This window comes from Notamacropus eugenii, chromosome 1 (assembly GCF_028372415.1).
Source record: "Notamacropus eugenii isolate mMacEug1 chromosome 1, mMacEug1.pri_v2, whole genome shotgun sequence".
In the NCBI taxonomy this organism is placed as follows: domain Eukaryota; kingdom Metazoa; phylum Chordata; class Mammalia; order Diprotodontia; family Macropodidae; genus Notamacropus; species Notamacropus eugenii.
Window position 1 is genome coordinate 398,082,995 of NC_092872.1, and position 22,488 is coordinate 398,105,482.

At 37.5% G+C, this 22,488-nt stretch overlaps 1 protein-coding gene across 1 annotated transcript in view; it reads left to right on the plus strand.

Annotated features, from left to right (window-relative positions):
* The window catches only part of LOC140518612 (teneurin-2-like), a 434,584-nt gene that overhangs the window by 93,983 nt on the left and 318,113 nt on the right, over positions 1 to 22,488 (plus strand). Inside the window, exon 2 of the mRNA XM_072630916.1 lies at positions 17,048 to 17,161. The gene's annotated coding sequence lies outside the window, so the exon portion shown is untranslated. The remainder of the gene's footprint in view (positions 1 to 17,047; positions 17,162 to 22,488) is intronic.

A 22,488-nucleotide genomic window follows, 5' to 3' on the forward strand; every position in this document is an offset into this window, starting at 1 on the left:
CAGTATGCTAGGATGTTGATACTTAACCTCATCAGAAAATACAGCGGTTTATAAGATTACTAATTATAGACATTTCACATTTCACCTCACAATCCTTGGCACAAGCCTTACAACTTTGCTGGTAAAACAGCCCAGGGAGGGCCAGTACTTTCTGGTACAGGATCTTTTCTTGTCACCAACTGGCTCCTTATTGAATCCAGGATCTCCAGACATCTAACATTTGAGAGAGTTACCTCTGACTCTAAATGTATCCACAAAGGATACTCATTCAGCTAAGATTAGGAGAGAACAAAAAAAGGGGGGATGGAAGGCATCCAAGCACCCAAGCACATGCTCCCCTGGCTTTGGACCCCTGCTTTAGCTGTCATATGGTCAGTGTTTCCATGATACTTGGATTAAAAAAGACTCTACACTTTCCCCTCTTACACTAGAATCACATGGTGCTTCCTAGTGAGTCACAGCCAAGAGAGCCAAGTTGAATACTATCTTCTTTGAAATGATGCAGCATCCTGTTACCCCAACTGCAATCACAGGGCAGAGGAGGATCAAAAGCTTACTCAGGGTCTACCACACCCCAGCAAAATGCCAAGTCCTTTCAGTAATTAAACTGAGCCCATGAGACATTGCTGGAAACAGCCTGGAAATTATCTCCAAGGTCTTCAGATACCAAGTTCTACTCAGTGACTCTGAGTATGACCTCACATTATACATCACTTCTCTCACAGCTGTCTTTTACCTGTAAAAGCTCTGAGAAAAAGTCAAACACAAATATTTTTAGTAATACAGAAATGAGTGTGTATGTGGCTTCTTCTAAGTTCTAGAAATAGCTAATTCAATGATCATCACTCTCTGCCTCTGGTTAAATTGTGGTGATCATGAAAGCAACTTGGGGGCACTAATGCTGAAGTTGATAGTAGTCTTTTTTGGTTGTTAAGAGGACAAATAAGAGAAAGTGGACTTTTACATCTTTACTGGAGAAAGCTGATGATTCTACTCAAAAACCTCCAGCTAAAGCCTGTGGGCCTTTCTTGTACCTTGCACCAGGGCAAATAGTCATAACCCAGGGTCCACAAACCCCTGGGTGTCTGTGGACACCAAGTCCATGGACCTTCATTTTCATGAATTTAGCTGGAAATAATTACATCTTTATTTCGATATAGTTTGTTTCCTTTTTAATCCTATGCATTTTATTTTGTGCATTTAAAAACATTCTCCATAGGTTTCATCAGACTGCCAAAGGGATCCTTAACACAATAAAAGGTTAAGAACCACTTAATTAATTAGAATTAGGGAGTCCTAAAAATCTTAAGCTATCATAGAGTCTCATAAGAATTCATACCTTGTCACTGGGTATTCAGCTTCTTTTATAGACCAAAACAGGGCTTACCAGTCCTTTTGGAGTAAAGTTGTTGTTTTCTAGTAATGCAGTCCCATCCCCCTGGCTATATAAAGACTGGTGGCTTCCTCATCATAATTTCTTAGATCCTGCCCTATGAATGTATTGGTGGAATGACCTTCCACCAATTAAATTAAAAATTAAATTATTAATTTTTAGTAATTAGTAATTAAAAATTCCTTCCACCTATGCAAATTTGTGGCTGTTATGAAACCTTGTTTTAGAGTTACCTGGAGCTTGAAAAGTGACTTGCTCAAGGTCACAAGCAGTATGTATCAGAAGCTGGACTTGAACCCAGGTCTCCTGATTCTAAGACTACCAACAATCTACTTTATCTAGCTGTCTTTAATGATGATAATGCTGCTACTGCTGCTGATGTAGCATGTTTTAATTAAAATGAATTCAGATCATGTTTGCTTTTATTACTGATTTCAGAATTTTCTAGTGTTACAATGATATGTAGAAATTCTGGAGTGTTTCCAGACCATGGTTAGCAAAATAACATCACTGTCCAAATAATACAGCAGCGATGTTAACCTGAAAGAGGTGAAGTGCCTTCAGGCCATTTAATTTTTCTCTGTTGTCCAGAAATACCAGAAGGATTGTGGGGACAGCTGCTTCTCATCAGAGCATCAGGAAATGGAGGTGGTTATATGTGTGTTGAGAATGATCATAATATCAAGTTAATGTGAGAATAAATAATGATACTTCCTTAGGGTTTTGTAGAGTTTGGAATGCCTTCTACCTTATATTCTTTATCATTTGGGATTAACTTTCTAATGGCAAAAAAAACCATTATCTGCTATGCAATGTTGCTTGCAGAAGCCAGCCTGTCCCTTTTAAAACCCTTATCAAAGGTGACCATGACTTTTATTCTCATAAAAAAAAATTCATACATATTGGAAAGTAGACATTTAGATCATTAAGTGTTTGTATTCTTTATGCTACCTTTTTCTGGTATAAAATAAGATCTGAAATTTTTCCCCCAATATTTTGTTATTCCTTCCTTCACATCCCTTGAGAATCAATTGATTGAAAAACAGTGGTGTTAGAGACACAAAGACAAAAATTAAACAACCCCTACTTCTCAGACTTTGCAAACACATCTCTTTTATCATAGTTCCAGCTTCCATAAGAAAATCCTCTTATCCTTCCTCCCTGCCATGGTGATGAGAGGAAATTGCTCTTCAGTGGAGATAATGTCCTTTTACTAACCTCTTGATGGTGGTAAAACAGAAGTCCCCCACTCTAGTTCTGATGATTTTATTAGAAAGGCATCATGGTATAGTGAGAGTACTGCTGGTCTGGGAAAATTTGGAGATGCAAGAGACTTTAGTTCATGTCATAGCCCTGATTACTTATGACCTTCAACAAATTACTAAACCCCTCTGCGTTTATTTCTCTCTTGGTGTAATAAAATTAATAATTCTTGTACTACCTATCTTATAGGTTTGTTATAAGCAAAACTTTTTAAATATGTAAAGAATGCTTGTAACTCAGGTGGTAAAATCCAGAAATCGGAATTATCTACCCTGAAGTCAAGCTGCTACTTTGACCTGTTAGGTATGGGTTCAAGTAATGTGTTCGTAAACTTTCCAAATGATCTAAAAATATACCTAGACATTCAAGAAAAGTGAACTTCATTTGAAATCATTTAGTTTGACCACTTCTATATTGTAACTTCAAGGGATGTCTTTGTAGCATACCCTTTCTTAATCTCTATCATTAAAGAAAAAAAGAAAGAAAAACCTCAAATGCCTTTGATTTTTTTTTCCCTTTGAGAGATATTTATTTCTGAGAGGGAAGAAGTTAGAAGTTCTCATTGAAAGAGCTCAAAGGATGAAAACATCTGCTAGTCATGAGCAGCATTTTGGTTGAGCTCAGCTGCTAGTGATCCTAAAGTTGAACGTTTCTGTTCTAGTCAATTTACAGTTATTTTATGAAGCTTAGCAGAGGACACAGATAATTAGAATAGGCACAAATTATTAGACCATTTTTTTTTAAGTAAAAGAAACTGGGATCATTATTCACACTCCTTGGTGGTTGAAACATGCCTCTGTACCTTTCCAAACTGGGGGCTGAGGGTTTGAGGGACAAGACACCCTGAACACTTGGGGGTGGGGAAAGTGAACAGTTTATTACTTGGCCTAATTGACTGTTACAGCCAACGGAATGACAAAGTTGCTCTAGATGAAAATACCCATCTCTCAGTGGGATTACCCACTCCCCCTTTTAAAGGCAGGTTACTTTTTACACACTTCTGATTGGTGAAACAAATAAAAAGTGAAGTCTTGTGTTAAATGTGTTTACTTTTGCACCAAAACAGAAATGTAGACAATGTGTTTCAATTAAAAGGAGCCCTGCAGCAAAAATGTGTTATAGTCTTGGGTAGAAGCAGAGTGTATCATTATCTTGTAGGCACAGCAGTCAAGATAATGAACAGCTAAGAAGACTGGACAATGGAAGGTGAAGCGTGGCATGTCATGGAACTGTCAATAGAATCTAAGCTCACTTCCCATTAGAAGGTGCTATGAAATTGCAGGGATGTGCCGAAGAGCTGGAGAAAGAGCTAAAAGAAAAGTAGCTTGATACTGCTTAGTAATTTTAAGCCTGATTTAATGTTTTGCCATCATTACCAAAAGCCTTAGGGCAACCACTCCAGTGTTTAATTTCTCCTTTTCTCTGAATAAACAGCCCTATGTTGGTACTCTAGATGTGCCTTAGCTTCCTGGTGATTTTATGTCGTTGTTCTGGTATAAAATCCAACAACCTTTTGGAATTTGTGGCAGCGTCTCTTGGTTTTTCTTTTCTACAGCATGCCCATTATGTAAACAGCTGTGTTGGGGATTAGATTGAATTGAGGTTGGGACTGTCACTCCTTCTGATGACTAGAAAGGCTCAGCAAAAAATACTGTATGCATCCTAGTGAGAGGTGGCCTGGGATTTGTTGAGTTTTGGGAAGTAGTAGAGAGCCAAGCCTAAGTGCCAATTCATCCCCAGTGAATGAAAACAAGAGAATAAGTATGAGGAATTTTAAAAAATAAAATTGGCTCCAATTTTAAAGCTACAGAATTAGAGGAATATGAAACAGGATTGACAGAGAAAATATAGAATTTTACCACATATATGACAAAGAAAGGTATTCATTGGGTGGGTCACTGTTATTAGTAGTTAGGAGAAAATGCGAAAGTGATCTAATAGCTTCATGGAGAAATGATTTATTTCATTTATTCAATAAACATTAAGTACCTACTATGTGCTGCTATCCTTGGCAGGGAGAGAGAATAATATGAAAATAAATAAAATGTAGGCCGTGTTCACAAAGACTTTATGATCTTGTAATGGGAGATGGCATGTATATGGATAAAGATAGTGTCAATTAGGATATGGCAAATGCATGAGCACAAAGTACTGAGATCAACCAAGGGGAAAGTCACTTGTAGCTTAAGAGTAATGTAACCACTGATTCAATTAATTCTTATTGAGCATCTACTGTATGAATAATATCATAGACTAAAAAAATGAAGCTCTCCACTGTTTCTCTGCTTTTTAAACATCTTTGAAATATAATTTAAAAAAACACTATGTGTAGAAATAATTGTTTCTCTCTTGTCCACATCTAACTGTGTCCTCTTCCTGTAAACCTTTAGGCTTATAGTCTGTTTGTTGAGTTTCTGGTATTGTATCATACTATTCTCTTACCTTTGTAATTGTTTTCTCACTGTATCTTTTCAGGGTCATCTTTTGTAAAGCTATTGGTCTACATGGGAGGGAACTAACCTAATATGGCTTTAAAAAATCTTTGCATAGGGGTCTAATGGCTTCAGACAATATTCTGTACAAATTATTTCTAGATCCATGTCTTTTTCCCAAGATAGCCATGTACCTCATATAGTCTACTTTTGCAAACTGAACTATGCCCTAGGCAAGTTAAAAACTATTACAAATTATTACTGAAAAATACTAAATCATGAAAAAAGTTGAAAACTCCATGGTTGTGATTTCCTTGGATTTTCCTGTTTATTTACTAGTTCACTCACTGGTAAGGGGCCTCTTAGTAACTAGAGCCAACAACCAAGATTATTCTGTTTGTGACTATGTGTGTAACAGATGGGGGCTCTATATATTTTGGCAAGGGATCAGCTTAGGGTAAAGTTTGGTGCTTTTATTCAAAATTCAGAAGCAAGGAACAGCAAAATACAGGTCATCTCTTTCAAAATGTGCACAAAAATCTGTCCCACAGTGCCCCCTCCACTCCACTCCAAAAAAGTCTCTCCACTGACAAAAAGAGCAATGGAAGGGAAACCAAACTGAACTTATTTACTACTTTGCTTTTATATGAGTATTGAATGGTTTTGGATATTTGGAATTTTAGATTAGAATCCAACTTTTTTTTTCCCTTCCACATAGATGCCAACTCGGTGAATTGCATTAATGACAGTGGTTATGTTTGTATGTAAATGGGTGACATCTGGCTGATATCAGGAGATCAAACATTGAGAGTCTGCATGATGACTTTCATCTGTTTGTCACTCAGCAGGTGTAATGGATGGTAGGCATGTGGGCTCCTTACAGAAGTTAATGCACAGACTCAGTGCGGAAGCAAAAGTTCCCTCTGTAATTTACAGGAGGGCAGCTTAAGGAGGTGGGGGTGGAGTAGATGTCCTGCAAATGTACCTACTTTGGGATAAAAGAATGAAGTTGCCCCATTGTCCTTTCTATTCTTTCCCATCACACATACACCAATCTATAGGCATTTCCTCTGTCCCATTTCCCAACCAACATCTACAGTTGAATTTGTTATTTGGGAATTTATGGGGAATGTATGTTAGAGTGAAAGAGTACATTGTGCAGAGAAGGGAAGCAGCTTGTAAGCATATCATTATGCGTGAGCCATGGGGCCAGCAGATGGCACTTCCACTCAGGAATGAGAGTGGTGCCAAAAGCAGACTCTAAATACACTTAAATCACATATCTTTACTTTTAAAATGGAGTATTTTGGAAGGAGAAAAAAATGATATTTAAATACACAAGTGGTATTCTTTTGTTCGTAGCACAAGAGCCCCTTTACTAATGTTGTCATATTCTAAATGTCTGGTAGGGATTTGATGTCTCAAATTTTCTTCAAGGTTTAGTGGCAAAGCAATGCTCCATCCTTAATAGGATTAGTCACTGAGGTGTACCTGACTAAAAGAAAACTTCCTTTCTCAAGTATCCTCCCTACTTAACTTAAAATGGAAGTATTTGTTTTCATTCCTGTTTGTCATGAAAAAGAAAATCTTTGTCTTGATAGTGTTCAGAAATAATACAAATATATTGTGACATATGGACTTCTTATTTTGATTGAAAATAAATTTAATTCTTAGGATGTGCCAATCTGTTCATTGATATTGGTGGGGGGCAGGGAGCATGTAGTTATTTGTTATGGAGCTCAGTCATTTTCCATGCACTTTAAAAAATAGAATTCATGTTAAAAATCATGTTGCCATTTGAGGTAGGATTAGGATGCTATTGAAGCAGTTGTCATGAAAGTTCTTAATTAAAAAGGTGTCCATGTGACACATTCTGGGAAGGCTGTCTAACGTAAGAAGCTTATCAGATACTATTTTTATTTTTTCTTTCTAAAGAGTATCAAAATTTCCACTAATAAATTATGAAACTGAGTATTTAGTCCATAGTATTGACTTTGTGCATTTCTCGGTTACTTTTCTATATGCCATTACCTCAGACCACAAATATGATTAAGATAGCCCTTTTAGCCTTTTATTCAATTTAAAGCGGTGCCCTTATGAATCACTTTTTAAAACAGTTTGATATTTTTAAATGATTGTACTTAATTTTTAAAATATCCAATAGTCTTGCTGTGCTGAATTGACATTTGGTATATCACTCATTCATCTATTCAACTAATATTTGTGGAGCTCCTGCTACCATGAAAAGCCCTGGGTAGATGTTGTAGGGGATACAAAGAAGAATAAATAAATCCTTCACTGAGAGTCTAAAGCCTAGTAGAGGAGATAAAGAACTCAAATGAAAAGGAGAATGTGAAAGGACAATGACAGGTATAGAGATCAGTGACAGATCTTTTAAAGAAGTTAACCATGTTTACTTTTTAAATTGCCTCATGAAGCACAGAAATTCAGAGCTGCAAGGGACTTCATGTCATCTAGATCAACTCATTTCTGAGAAGAATCCTCTCTTACAACAGGTCCAGAAAACAGACATCTAGCCTTCTCCCAAACACCCCTACTGAAGGGGTCCCTTACTTCCCCCAGGAAACCCATTTCACATTGGTACAGTTCTAATTTTTAGAAAGTTATTGTGTAGGTTGAATATAAATTTATGTCTTTGTAACTTTCAATTATTGTTTCATTTTATTTTGCCCTCTGGGACAAACTAATCATGCTGATTACTTTACCACTCTCAATCTCTCTCTCTCTCTCTCTCTCTCTCTCTCTGTCTCATACCCACCCACCCACCCATCCACGCACACACACACAAACACATACACACTACACATAAAATAGGAGTGCAAATGCTTATTCTCTAAGGTACATATTTGTTGTTGAGTTGCTTCAGTCATATCTGATTCTCTGTGACCCCATTTGGGATTTTCTTGGCAGAGACTTGGCATTTCCTTTTCCAGTTCATTTTATAGATGAGGAAAGAGACAAATAGGGTTAAGTGACTTGCCCAGGGTCACATAGATAATAAGTGCTGGAGGTCTAATTTGAACTCAGGAAGATGAGTCTTTCTGATATGCAGCCAAGTGCTCTGTCCACTGTATCACCTAGCTACCCCAGTGCACATGTATTAGATATATAATTAATATTTTATACATATGTTTATATTCGGAAGGAGCAGCTAAGTGGCATAGTACATAGAGTACTGGGCCTGGAGTCAGGAAGATCTCAGTTCAAATCCAGCCTTACACACTTACTAGCTGTGTCACCCTGGGCAACTCATTTAACCCTGTTTGCCTCAGATTCTCATCCATAAAATGAGCTGGAAAAGGAAATGGCAAACCACTCTAGTAACTTTTCCAAGAAAACCCCAAATAGGGTCACAAAGAGTCAGGCACGACTGAAACAACTGAACAACATATATTAGAAAAAATCCATTTCACTTTGTTCAACAGATATTTTTGAGTGCCTACTATGCTAGGTGATACAGTTCAAAATAATCAAGGTGTATGGCTTTGGGGTAGCAGATGGAAGCAGTCTGAATTAATAAAAAGTAAGCTTAGATAGATTCTTGATCTCCCCTTGCTGCTCATAACTCAACATTTCTTTTAGCACCAACTTTGTGGTAGTAAAAATTTGCTCCCGTCTTGAAATGAGTGGTATAGTATCCTACAGAGGTCAAGCAAATCCTATACAAAACTGACCCCAGGAGGCTTCAGATTGAATTTTTACCACACTAGAGGAAAGCTGTTTTATACACTTCAGCAAAAGGAAATGGACCTCAAATGCCTATGAATTAATTATAATTAGTGACTGCTTTAATGTTTTCTTTTTCATTTCTTTTGATATGTATCCCTCAGAAACAAGCATTATTCCAGGCATGCAAAACACAATTATTAGTTTCTAGCTGGAGAGTTGAAGCGATTCTGTATAAAATTGGTCTTTTATATTTATTCATTCAGAAAATATGAGTGGAGAGTGATTGCATATTTTATAAAAGTTGAGTAAATTCTGTAGCAAACAGATAACTCTGAAGCAAAAGGAGATTTGACCCTTTCCAGAATTGCTTAATGAATCCAGCATTATACAGAGTAACCATGTGGACCTCTTTCTATACTTTTTTGGCTACCTCTATCGGCTCCCCTCCCACCCCTTCTTTTTGCAAACACACAAGCACATTCACAGCTTCTTGAATTTAAAAAGTAATTTACAGTATGAAGACTGTTTTAATATCAAATCTTTTTTTTTAATTTTAGAATACTGGATTTTGGTTTGGTTGGCACATATTCTTTATTGACACGAATACTTTGAGTCCAATCGGCTGGCATTTATGGTTTGTGGTCTTCATTACTAAAGGGAATACCCACATTGATGACATCACGAATTCATTTGTCCACTTGGGGGACTTGTGCAGGAAAAGGGTTAAAATACTCAAAACAGTGACTCAAGTTAAAGAATCTAGAGCAAATGTCATGAAATCAAATACTTGGAAGTTAAAGAAGACCCAAGACCTATTAAATTTATCCCAGATTTTACATCAAGAATTTAATAATTAGCCAAATCTTATTCTTTCTACCTCCACAGCATCATTTATATATCCCTTTCTCTCTGTTCTTAAAGCTACCACCACCCTAGATCAGGCCTTCATTATTTCTTGCCTGGATCAGCCCTTTAATTGGTTTCTCTGCCTTAAATAATTTCCTATTCTAAGCTATTCTCTGTAGTGGTTTTTCCTTAAGTATAGGTCTGAGTATAATAAAATAATAACCCAGGATGAATAAATCCAGGGCTCCCTTTGACCTTTATTATAAAAATAAACTCCCTGGTCTCTAAAGTCATTCCCAACCTAGCCCCAATCTACTTTTCCTACCATATTATACATTTTGCTATTGCATGAATATTATAGTCTAGCTAAAATGCCCTTCTTTCAGTTCCTGTGTGAGCAACATTGGTGATGGTGTAGGGGAGATCCAAAAAAATCTTGCCACAGAAAGATGCCTTGGTCAAATATAAATTCTTGTATTTGGCATTTAAAATTCTTCATAATCTAGTTTTCTCTCTAATTTTCTTAAACATTGCCTCTTTCCCACACTACAGTCCAGCCATAGTTTTCCTATTTGATCCTAGAGATAATAGGAAGTCATAGCAATTTACTGAGTAGGGGAAGAAATGTCGTGATCAGACCTACATTTTTAAAAAATAATTACTGTGGCATACATGTAGAGAATGGACTGACAGGGAGGGGGGTGAGAACTGAGACAGAGTGACAAATTGTTTGGCTATTGCCATAATCTCTAAGCCATGTGTGATGAGATCCTGAGCTAAGGTGGTAGCAGTATAAATGGGGAGAAAAGGGCAAATATGAGAGATAGTGGGGAGGAAGAAAGGATCAATTTGGTGACTGAGTACACAGAGTCGATGAGACTGAGGAGTCATAGGTGGCACCATGTTTGCAAACCTGGGTAACTAGAAGAACAGTGATGCTCTCTGCAATGATAGGGAAGTTTGGGGGTGTGGTTGGTTCAGGGAGAAACGGAAGGAGTTTGTTTTGGAAATGATGAGATGCCTGCAGAACATCTAATTAGAAATGTCTAGTAGGCAGTTGGTGATATATGAGTGGGAATCAGAAGAGTTGGGCTAGATATGTAGATCTGGGAATCGTCAACACAGACATGAAAATGGAACCCATGGGAGTTGCTGAAATAATCCAAATAAGAGAGTATATAGTGACAAGTAAAATCTCTGTGGGAAATTTTAAAAAATAGCTCTTTATGAGTAATACATTGGGGATTCTTGAACTAGGGCTGTGACAGTCAGCCTGGTATCATAAAGAGAGTGCTAGATTTGGATTCAGATGGCTTGGGTTTGAGTTCTAGTTCTACATCTTACTAGCTGACCAAAGAAATGTCACCTGTTTGAGCCTCAGTTTCTGGGAATACAAATGAAGGTCCAAATGCGAACACTACCTATCTCAAGGGAGGTACTATATGATGTGTTATGAGGGTCAGACAATATGATAATTGTACAAAAAAAAGTGCTTAACACCATGTCTGGCATATAGTAAGCACCATATACATGCAAACTCCCTTCCTTTTCCCTAACCTCTCCCTTACAATACTCTAAAAATGTAGGAGCTATCATTATCACTCCCGTTATTGTCCCCCTTATTATTGATCATCTATCTTCCTGGAAATGTTTCCTCTTGATATTTATAAGATTTTCCTCACAGGCTTGATTTGCGACAATTCCTGTTTGTTACAACTTGTGTTCTTCCCACGACGTCTGATACTTTCAGTGGCAAAACCATTTATTTTTGGGTGAAACTAGTAACGTAAAGATGTAATCCCATACCTTTCACAGTTACGCAAAAATTCAGGAATGGAAGAATATAGCCTCTAATTAAAGATTCTAGTTTTCCAGGGATTATATACCTCACATCCATATCTAGAGACATTTCTTCAGTGGCAGTGAACTGTGCATATTTTTCATAAAATATAGGTGCATTTGATTTTCCACAAGAGAAGAGCGTCACTGAATTTTAAGTAACTTAGAAATTGCTAATATCTCTAATAATGTGTGTTGAATAAATGTATTCTATTGGCAGAGATGTATGAAGATATTTATAGAAATGCTATTACATTGACGTTTAAACAGAGAAGCGTACCAGAGCCCCTTTTCGGTGCTGGCTTTGGAAGCCTGGACTAATAGGTGTCCTCTCTACGTTAACTTAATGTTAACATGGTTTTTACTGAATATAATTCTATTTTAGAGCTTTCATCGCTTCCTTAGACTGTGACTTAAATCTTTGATTGTTGTTTAACTTTTTGGTGTTTTTCTCATCTTCCCCAGCCAGCTTCTAAACTGGAGCTCTGTCTTGTATTCACTGTAATCCTTACCTTATCCAGCACAGGTGCTCAATAAATAATTGTCGGCTTGGTTTGACGCAGCCAGAATCATCTGATAAGCTGTTCTAACTCTGTGGGAAGATTTCTGTATTATCCAAATTGACCCCCTAATTCTGTTATTTATATACCCCCTGCCTCCCACCCCAGGACATTCTCCTCCTTTCCTGATTGAGTTCAGTGCCCGGTTCACATCTTGTCTCTCCATCTCCTGCCCTCATATTAGGGGACTTCAAAATACATATTGATACTTCCTCAATTCTTTATTCGGTTCCTATAATCTACTCCTCCACTATACCTCAGTTTCTCACAGAGATGACAGCTAGATGGTGCACTGTATTGGGCCTAGAGTCAGGAGTATCTATGTTCAAATCCAGCTCCAGACACTCATAAGCTTTATGATTCTAGTCAGGTCACTTCATCTTTGTCTTCCTCAGTTTTCTCATCTGTAAAACAGATATAACAATATATTATTATGACGTTCTTACCACCTGAGCTTGTTGTAAGGATCAGATGAGATAATATTTGTAAAGTACTTTTCAAACCTAAAAGCATTATATAAATGTTAGCTCTTAGCTATGATTATAGATGGCACTCATATATGGTTCAATTCCATGTTCATTCCAAAATCCCTTTCTCTAACCTAAATTTTTTCTTACCATCTTTCCCTTTACCTAATGACCCCTAACCTGTTCTTCATCCTCACTATAACCTCCATTCCCTCTACCTTAAATTATTTCAGACATCTTGACAAACTCCAACCCCGTATCACTCTCATCAGTCACTTTCTTTTGTCTTACTCATGATCCCGAACAAAACTGGAGGAATTCACAAAATTTTGCTGATGTGAGTCCACTAACATTTGTGTGATTTAGTCTAACCTGGGCCCTCCCTGCACCCCAACCTTGTTTCTCTTCAAGTTTCCTATGGCACCTTCTCCCCCAGTTCTCAGCTGATGATCTCTTCTCATATGTAAACTCCCTCAAAAAGGAGGCCATTCATTGAGAGCACTCAGATTTTCCTCATATTATATCTTTCCAACATCTTTCCACACTATTACCTCCTCCTCGGTCTCAGATAAAGAAGGGACCCTTCCCCTTGCCAAGGACAGCTCTTCCAGATTCCCCCTTAATACCACGTTCTCACATCTTCTCCAACAACTTGCCCTTACTGTCACAGTACCATTCTCTCTCCCTCTCCCTCCCTTTCTTCCTCCCTCCCTCCCACCTCTCTGTCTCTCTGTCTCTGTCTTTCTCTCTGTCTCTGTCTCTCTGTCTCTCTCTGATCCATTTTGCAATCTGCTTCTATTTTATTGGTGAACTTATCCCATTCACATTCTTACTTATAATTATTAATTTTGTATTCTCTTTTTTCTCTCTCTGTCTCTCTCTCTCCTCTCTCTACCCCCCTCTTTTTATCTCCCTCCCTCTCCTTCTCCCTTTCCCTCTCCCTTTTCCTCTCTCTGTCTCTATCTTTCTGTCAGTCTCTCTTTCTTCACTCTTAATTGCCCAAATGGCCTTTTATCAATCCTTATCCCTCCTGACCTTTTTGTAACATCTGACACTGATCATCACCTTCTCGTCCTCAGTATTCTCTTTCCTCTCTATGTTTTCATCACACTGTTCTTTCCTGAATCCTCTGTCTTTTTGACTATTCCTCTTCTTTTTCCCTTGTTGATTGTTTTCCCTGGTCATGAATGAAGGGTGCTACCTAAGTCTGTATCCCAGATCCTATTCTTTTTTTTTTTCTGGCACTTGATGTCATCATTTCCCATGGATTCAGTTATTATCCATATGTAGATGATGCTCATATTTCTGTATCCAGACCAAGACTCCCTCTTGAACTATTTTCATGTATCTCCAAAAGACTTTTGGACATCTTGGATTCTGATAAGGGTGAGCCTGTCTCAGGCCAGCATCCTGTTAGTTTAGATATAACAATGGGACAAATTGAGACATCTGAAGAATTAAAATGGTACTTAGCTCTGATATAAAAAAGATATTCAACAAAGTTACAATAGCTTGTTTAGATGTACCCTCATTATATCTATATAGAAGTCTGGTCCACAGGGCTGAGTGTAATGAGATTCACTAAGTCTGAAAGGTCTCAATCCTAACTGGGTGGGTCTTTTATACTTTTGAATGACCAGGAAGCCATGTCAGCAGTCACCTCAGTATGGCAGAGACTGTCCAGAGAGACATAGCTTGGGTCTTGTCCCAAGCCTGCGTCAATTAAGTTTCAGCTTTGTCATCTTTCAGAGAAAAATTAGCCTAACTCATGTTTGGGAGTAGGGAGAATGGACCCTGGTTGATATTGGTTCTTTCACAGACTGAGTGTCCTGTCCAAAACAGAACTCTGCCTTCTGCCCCCACCCAACCTTCCCTTCTTTCATACTTCCTGATCACCAGTAAAAACACCATAGTTCTCCCAATCGTCCAGATTGACAACCATGACGTCACCTTCTACTTCTAACTCACTTCATGGAAACAGTCCACTGTCAAATCTTGCCATTTCCACCTTCAGTACATCTTTCTTCTATGCCCCTTTTTCTTTACTCACATAGCCACTTTCCTAACCCAGATCCCCTCTGGTGCCTGGACTATTTGTTGTAATAACTTTCTAACAGGTGTCCCTGCCTAAAATCGTTCCCCACTCTAATCCATCCTCCACTCAGATACTAAGACAATTTTTCTATTCATTGAGCTCCATTGTCTCCCTGTTACCTGGAGTATCAAACAGAAAGTCCTTCTTTGTCATTTCAAGCTCTTCATAACCAGTTCTCTTGAACTTTACTTTCACGTGCTCTGTGTTCTAACTACGTTGGCCCATTTGTTTTTCTGCGAACCCTATACTCTGTCTCCTATGTCTGTACCTTTGCACTAGAAGTCTCCCATATCTCAAATATCCTCTTCCTTTATCCTGCCTCTTAGTCTTCTCAATATTTAGCTCAAATCTCATCTTCTGCAGGTAGTAGCTACCTGTCCCTTCAGGTGCTACTATCTTCATCTCTCAGATTACTTTCAATCTATTCTGTGTATGTATGTATGTATGTATGTGTGTATATGTGTATGTATGTATGTATCACATGTACCTAGTTATTTAATAGTCTCCAGAATATGAGAAAACTTGGCACCTTAGGTATTCTGAAATCCATTCATTTCTATTTAATTTTTTTCTTCTCCATTTTCTCTGTTCTGTTTGATGTGAAACCCAGCGCATTATACTCCTGATTTTATGTCTGTGGAATCCTTACTTTTATTCATTAGAAAGAAGTCAATTAATTTGCATTTACTAATCTTCCATTCCTCACTTTTCTAATATTCTCCAGCTATCTAAAGGGAAAATAGTTCATATTTCTTTTAAACTCATAAACTTAATTTTCATTAAGGGAACTGGTTCTTGAATGAGAAAACCATGTCTTGCAGATTTTATTGCAGTTGTCTAGGATTTTATCGTTTTGTCTATAACACTTTCATTTGCTGGCATTTGTATAATCTGTCATAGGTGTAGTATAGGTTTTTCTTAATTATTTTGTGTATTATTTCATTTGTCACTGTAGGCAAAAAAAATCAGGTACAGAGAGGCTATTTAGAAGGATCTGCTGCACCCATGAGATCACAGATCTATTTAAATGAAGGTTTGGTTTCTGCAAGAATATCTACATGAATCACTAAACTATGAAGTATCTCCAAATTAATGGAACATTTCTAGTTGTGTCTAAATTATTTCTAAGTTGCCAGTTCTTTTTCTAAGATATTTCCAAGTGATATTTAAATGGCCCCCAAATGGAAATTATAACCAGCAATATCATAAAAGATCTGTAAACCTTTTAAATGAAGTTTTTAAAATACAGTGTAGCTGAATTGAAAGAGCTTCCTGGTTAATTGCCATATGTTATCATATAAGTTGTTTCCCATGTCACAAAATAGAATTTTAAAATATAACTGGGGTACTAGTCAAGTAAAACTCCCCTTTCAAAGGATGAGATAACTTCTTATTCCATGCTCATTTAGAATTAAGGCAGGAACGTTAGGTGTACTCTGACTTTTTTTTTTAATTACTTGGATTGTTTTTGTTATGACTTCTTTGTTGTATAGCATGTATTGTTTATATGAGTGGTCTCGAACTAGAGCAGAATTTGATATTTATGTGCTCCCATTAGTAAAGGTCTTCACCTAGAGGAGAGGTGACCATTTGTCAGAGATGCTCTGGAAAGGATTTCTTCTCTACTCTGAGTTGTACTAAATCATCTCGAGTCTCTTTTAGCTTTGAGGTTTTCTGTGGTTTTCTGAAGTCATTTATTCCTTAGTATAAATTAGTTTAATATGTAATCCCTCCCTGGGATATTTTCATTTAAAAAGAGCACAAGCAGGAGGACCAAAAGAAATATGTGTCTAATGATGGCAGATGGATGGGAGAAACATTTTGACAGAGGGAGACCTCAAATCATGCCATATAAGCAACACCCAGTTCTGCCTATGGGTAAGGCTGTACTGATGTAAGTGAGCAAACATTTGAGTTAAAACATGTCAGATGGTGCTTAAATTTGGATGGGTGAGATAACTTAAGAATTTAAGTGGAAATAAATCCTGAGAAAATGTGAAAAGAGACCTAGAAATCAGTTTACTGCGAAGCTGATGCATTTAAACTGTTCTCTCAGCCTAATACCTTGCATTTCAGTACTTAGATTATAAACAACATTATATTTGAGGTATAACAAATGGCTATAATAAACTACCAATGTGCAGCCTTCTCTTTTAACAGTAGTAGTTTACCATAGACAGAATGGCTGAACTAATTAATATGTTTTATACTACATTTTGTATTCCAATATTAAAAAACCCACAACAAATTCAGCAGGGCAAGATGGGAAATTTAACTTGTTTGCCTCTTAATTCCAAATACACTACATTTTGAAGATATATGGTATTTATTTGCATTTTTTCCCTTTATGAGCACAGATTTAAATCTTACATATATACTTCTCTCTCCCTCTCCCTGTCTCCCCTTTTTTTCTCCATTACCTCTCCCCACCACTTCCTTCCCTTTTTACTTTCTCTCAACAGCTCTCTCCAGTTTTTTACTGCCCAAGCAGGCCAGAGCTCACTTTGTCACTTGGCTTTGTGGTGGACGCCTTCTATAAAGTCAACTGAATAGTACACAGAAGATCCACTGTGTTGGTGAGTGGAATCGCAGTTACAGTTTTTGTGTTTTGTTCTGCCTCAAATTGTGTTTCCATTGTTGATCAAAGTGCTTCCATACAGGGCGCAAAATAGTACTTTTCCAGATCTCGGCAGGAAAATACCGTTTTTTCCCCCCTTAACTTTAAAAAAAAAATTTTGTGTGTAGAGAAAGTAATTTGTACTAAGACTTTTTTCGTTCGCAGAATCCTGCTTTCCTCTTTCTCCCAGTACAGTTGAGCCATTTCAAACTGCTTTAGTCTCACCCCTACCCATTATCTTCCTGGCTGGAGTTTGCTTGTGTTCAGGTTCTCTCATTAGTTGCTTTTCCATTCCTCCCCTCTGACTCTCTACCCTTCTCCCCAACAGAGGTCTTATTGAATATACCCATATGGGAAATTGAAAGGGAAAATCACTTCTAAGGCGGTAGCTCAGTAGTATTGGCCTCTTTGCATAGTATCAAATGGAAGCCCATCTTTTGAATGGGAAAAAAATAGACTCTTTTTCGGTTTCATAATCTACATATGCTATAGGATACCAAGCCTGACAGGAAGATACTTAAGAAAATGTCTATAAATGCTTTCCTCTTCTAGAGATGTATCTTCTACTTCTATTAACACCAGCCACATAGTTGACATTCCCTCTGTGGGTGTCTCATGGAGATTTTGCAGTTATTTCACCATCACATTTCTCACTTTGTCTAACATGCTGGGTGAATAATACCCTGTGGCAAATGTATTAATGTGAATGATATGGCTGGACAGGCAAACCAGGCATTGGGGGGATCGGGATCCTCTAAATCAGTGGGAACACAGTTCCATTTCAAAAGGAATTCCCTGAACCTCTGAAAACCTTGAATTCTCTGTTTTATAAGGGACCTCACCTGGTAGCATCATACTAGAGAAGATTCTTACCACTTAATTTAGAATGAAAGGGTTATCTGTTTACCATACTACATTTTAAGTAAAACATTCATATCTTTAAAAATACAACGCATATAAAGAAGGCAACAGAAGATATCACTGTCATGTACAGTAAACTTTTGGATGGATGACTAATATTCATTTATAGTGAATATATTAAATATTCGAAAGTGAAGGATGAACCACAACAATGTTCTTATTTGATTCTGTTAGACTGTACACAAGAGTCTGTCTTAATTCATCTTTGTATCCCCCACCATAACAAAATCTAACAACCCTTTGCACACAAGGAAGACACTCAGAAAATGTTTAAGGAATGAATGAATAAATTCCACTAACAAGATTGAAGTTCTTGGGGGAAAAAAAGAACAAAATCTATTCCAGCTTTTATTTCTAGGTACAGCAAACACTCCCATTATTTACTCAATTAATTTGCTTAGCAAACTGTTCTTTTCACAGCTAGTATAAAGATAAGCTTTTGACCCACCTTCACTAAACTATCACAAATTTTTGGAGTCTAATTTAAGGTTTTACACAGAATGAAGAGTTCCACAGAATCCAAAGTAGAGTATTTCTTTATGGGTAAGAAAGAGAAAAAAAAGTTTCTATAAGAAACTTAATATCGCTGACTTGATGTCGTAACAATGCCAGCTGCTTTGAGACATCTGTATCACAATACCAAGATAGATAAATGCATACGGATTGACACAGCTAGGCTAACTAATACCAAGAAATTGATTTGCATATATACACATATGTACATATATACATATATGTACATATGCACATGTATATATACACATACATCATACCATATAATTAGTTTTGGATGAATGCATTTGGACATTATATGTGTGTGCATGAGACACATATGCAGTAAGAAATAGGTATGTATATGTGTACAGGTGTGTGTATATGTCTTTCTCTCTATAACTGATGCCCTGACTTGATGTCTTACCAAGGCCTGCTGCTTTGACACAGTCCATAGTTCCAAGAAATTGATAAGACATCTTTCTATCTAAATCTATCCATCCATCTATCTATCTTCATCCAAATGCATCCATCCAAAGCTACATTTGTTTCTGTAACAATCCATATCTCTCCATGTAGAGATAGATGTAAATTTGGATGGATATGGTTGGGCAATAGAACTTCTCTCTCTCTCTCTCTCTCTTTCTTTCTCTCACTCTATACATCTATATATAAAGGTAGATAGGAAGATTAATCTTTAATTATTATTTGGGCAATAGCTCTATATAGATAGATATATGTATATATCTAGAGAGATAGTTATACATGTATAATCTATTACTGAAATAATAATTATTTAATAATTAAGAGTAATTGTGTTTGTGCTGTACATTTACATAATTATAAATATAATTTCTCATTCAGGGAGAAATATATAATCAATTAATAAATATTAAGCATCTACAGCATTATGCTCAGTGCTGGAATTCAAAACGAGGCAAAATACAGTCTCTGCCCTCAAGAAGCTCACAATGTAACAGTGGAGTGAACAAAGAAATAAATACGTACAAGTTATATACAGGATAACTAGAAAATAATTAACAGATGGAAAATTCTAGAATTAAGAAGTTGGAAAAGGCTTTCTGTAGAAGGTAGAATTTTAGTTTGGACTTGAAGGAAGCCAAAGAAGGGAGGCAGAAATGAAGAAGGAAAACTTCCCAAGAATATGGAACAGTCAGACAAAATGCCTGGAGCCAACATGGAGGTGACAGGGAACCACTGGAGTTTATTGAGTGGGGTGGGGGAGTGTAACATGGTTGGGCCTGTACTTTGGGAAAATCACTTCAGCGATTGAATCTTTGAGGGCAGATTGGCATGCAGAGATATTTGAAGCAGGCCAATGGACCTTCAGGCTACTGTAGTGGTCCTGGTGTGAAGTGACGTAGGCCTAGTGGCAGTGTCAGAGGAGAGAGGGATGTATTTGAGAGATGCTGCAAAGGTGAAATCCCAAGACCTTGGCGACTCATTGGATATCACTAGTGAGGGATAGTGAGGTACCTGTATGTATCTTTGGATGGATACATTTAGGTATTGTTTATTTTTCTCTAATCACAGATTTGAGACTCTTCTGTTGTCACCTAATAACTCTTTAAATGTGCAACTGTATACATTGAGAACTTATTAACAAAGCAATTGCTAACTTTCTTAAATTTCTCTGGTGAACTGCCAGTGGCACAAACATATGCCATTATTATAGTGGGTAATTCCTTATCCTTCACAGTAACAGAGTGGAGAAAGCATTGGGTTTTGGGCTCAGAGAACCTGGCTTTGCATCCCTTCCTCCCCCTGCTGATTAGTATCTGGGTGAACATGAGCAAGTGACCTAACTCATCTGGTCCTGTCTTCACACTAGTATAAGGAGGGTTTTGGACAAGATAATCTCTATGATGCCTTTCAACTTTAAATGATCATCTATAAGCATTTATTGAGCATCTGCTATGTACCAAGGAAACTGTGCATATACCAGGGAAACTGTACAGGGGTTACAAAGAGTCGTTAGACATAATCCTTGCCCTGGAGTCAAGAAGATTTATTTTCCTGAGTTAAAATCTGGCCTCAGACGCTTACTAAGGGTGTGACCCTGGGCAAGTCATTTGACCTTGCTTACCTCAGGTTCCTCATCTGTGAAATGAGTTGGAGAAGAAAATGGCAAACCACTTCAATGTCCCTGCCGAGAAAACCTCAAATGAGATCAGAGACGACTAAACAATTTTTTATTAAAAAGCTTGTAATCTAGTTTGGGGAATGAGACATAATACATGAAAAAATCACTAATTACATATCTAAAGTTGCATATACTATTAATTAAAAAACATTTAGTAGGTACCCGCTATGTGCCAGTATTGTGAATAAAAAGGCAAAAATGAAACAGTTCCTATCCTCTAAGATCTTATCTCCTTCCAGAAGAGAAAAGATGTATGTACGTATGGATAATGTGTTATGTACAATATGTGTGTGTGCACACATGTATATCTACACACATGTGTGTAGACATATTTGTTGTGGTTGTTCATTTGTATCTGACCCCATTTGGGGTTTTCTTAGCAGAGATACTGAAGTTATTTGCCATGTCCTTCTCTAGCTCGTTTTATAGATGAGGAACTGGGGCAAACAGGGTTAAGTGCCTTATCCAGGGTCACACAACTAGTAAGCTTCTGAGGCCAGATTAGAACTCAGGAAGATAAGGCTTCCTGATTCCAAGCCCAGTGCTCTATTCACCGTACTCTGTAGCAGTTGTGTAGATATATAATCATATGTAAAATAAATACTGAGTAATTTGGAGGAGGCAGCTAAGTGTCTCAATGGATAGAGCACTGGACCTGAAGCAGGAAAATCTGAGTTCAAATGTGGCCTCAGACACAAGCTATGTGATCTTGAGCAAACCATTTAACCTCTGCTTGCCTTAATCTACTGGCAAACCCCTCCAGTACCTTTGCCAAGAAAATGTCATGAACAGTTTGGTCCACAGGATTACAAAGAGTCACACATGACTAAGTGACTGAACATCAGCAATTTGGTGGAGAGGGTGTTAGCAGCTGTGGAGATCAGGAAAAGTTTCATGTAAAAGGTGTTATTTGAGCTAAGTTTTGAATAAAATAAGGGATTATGAAGAGGCAGAGTTGGACAGGTAGTGCATCCAAGTCAAGAGGACAGAAAGAAAGGAGATAGATTGTAATGTGTGAGGAACATTAAAAGGAATGCTGTGACCTTGGTAGAGTGCCAGAAGGAGAATGATGTACAGCAAAGTAAGAAAGGTAGGTATGTTGGGATCAGGTGGTGAAGGATCTTGAAAGTCAAATAGAGGAGTTTTTATATGAACCTAAAGGAAGCATTGGGGTTTATTGAGTAGGGGAGCGTGACATGATCAGCCTATCATTTAGGAAGATCATTGTAGCAGTTATGTGGAGGAATAATTTGGAGAAAAGAGAGTCTTGAGGTAAGGAGGGCAAAGGACCACTGCAGTAATCTAGGTGAGAAGTACTAAGGGCCTCAACTAGATCAGGGGCTATGGAAGTAGAGAAAATGAGATGGGAATACTTAATGTTAAATCACTACGGAAGAGGGAATAATCATTGTGGCAGGGAGCTGTGGGGAGGGATGAAGAGTAAAATAAGTGGAATTGTCAGGGTTGGTGGGAAGGCTTCATTGAAGAGATGGGCCTTAACCTAGAGCTCTTAGGAAGTTTAGGATTAGACAAGTAAGCAGTGAGTTTTGCAAAGTATTTACCTAACACCTACACTGACACTGACAGCCCTATGAGGTAGCTGCTCTCTATCTCCATTTACATCGATGGGAAACAGAGACTGAAAGAGGGTAAATGATTTGCACAAGGGCACAGAACTGATAAGTGTGTGAAGTTGGATCTGAATTTAG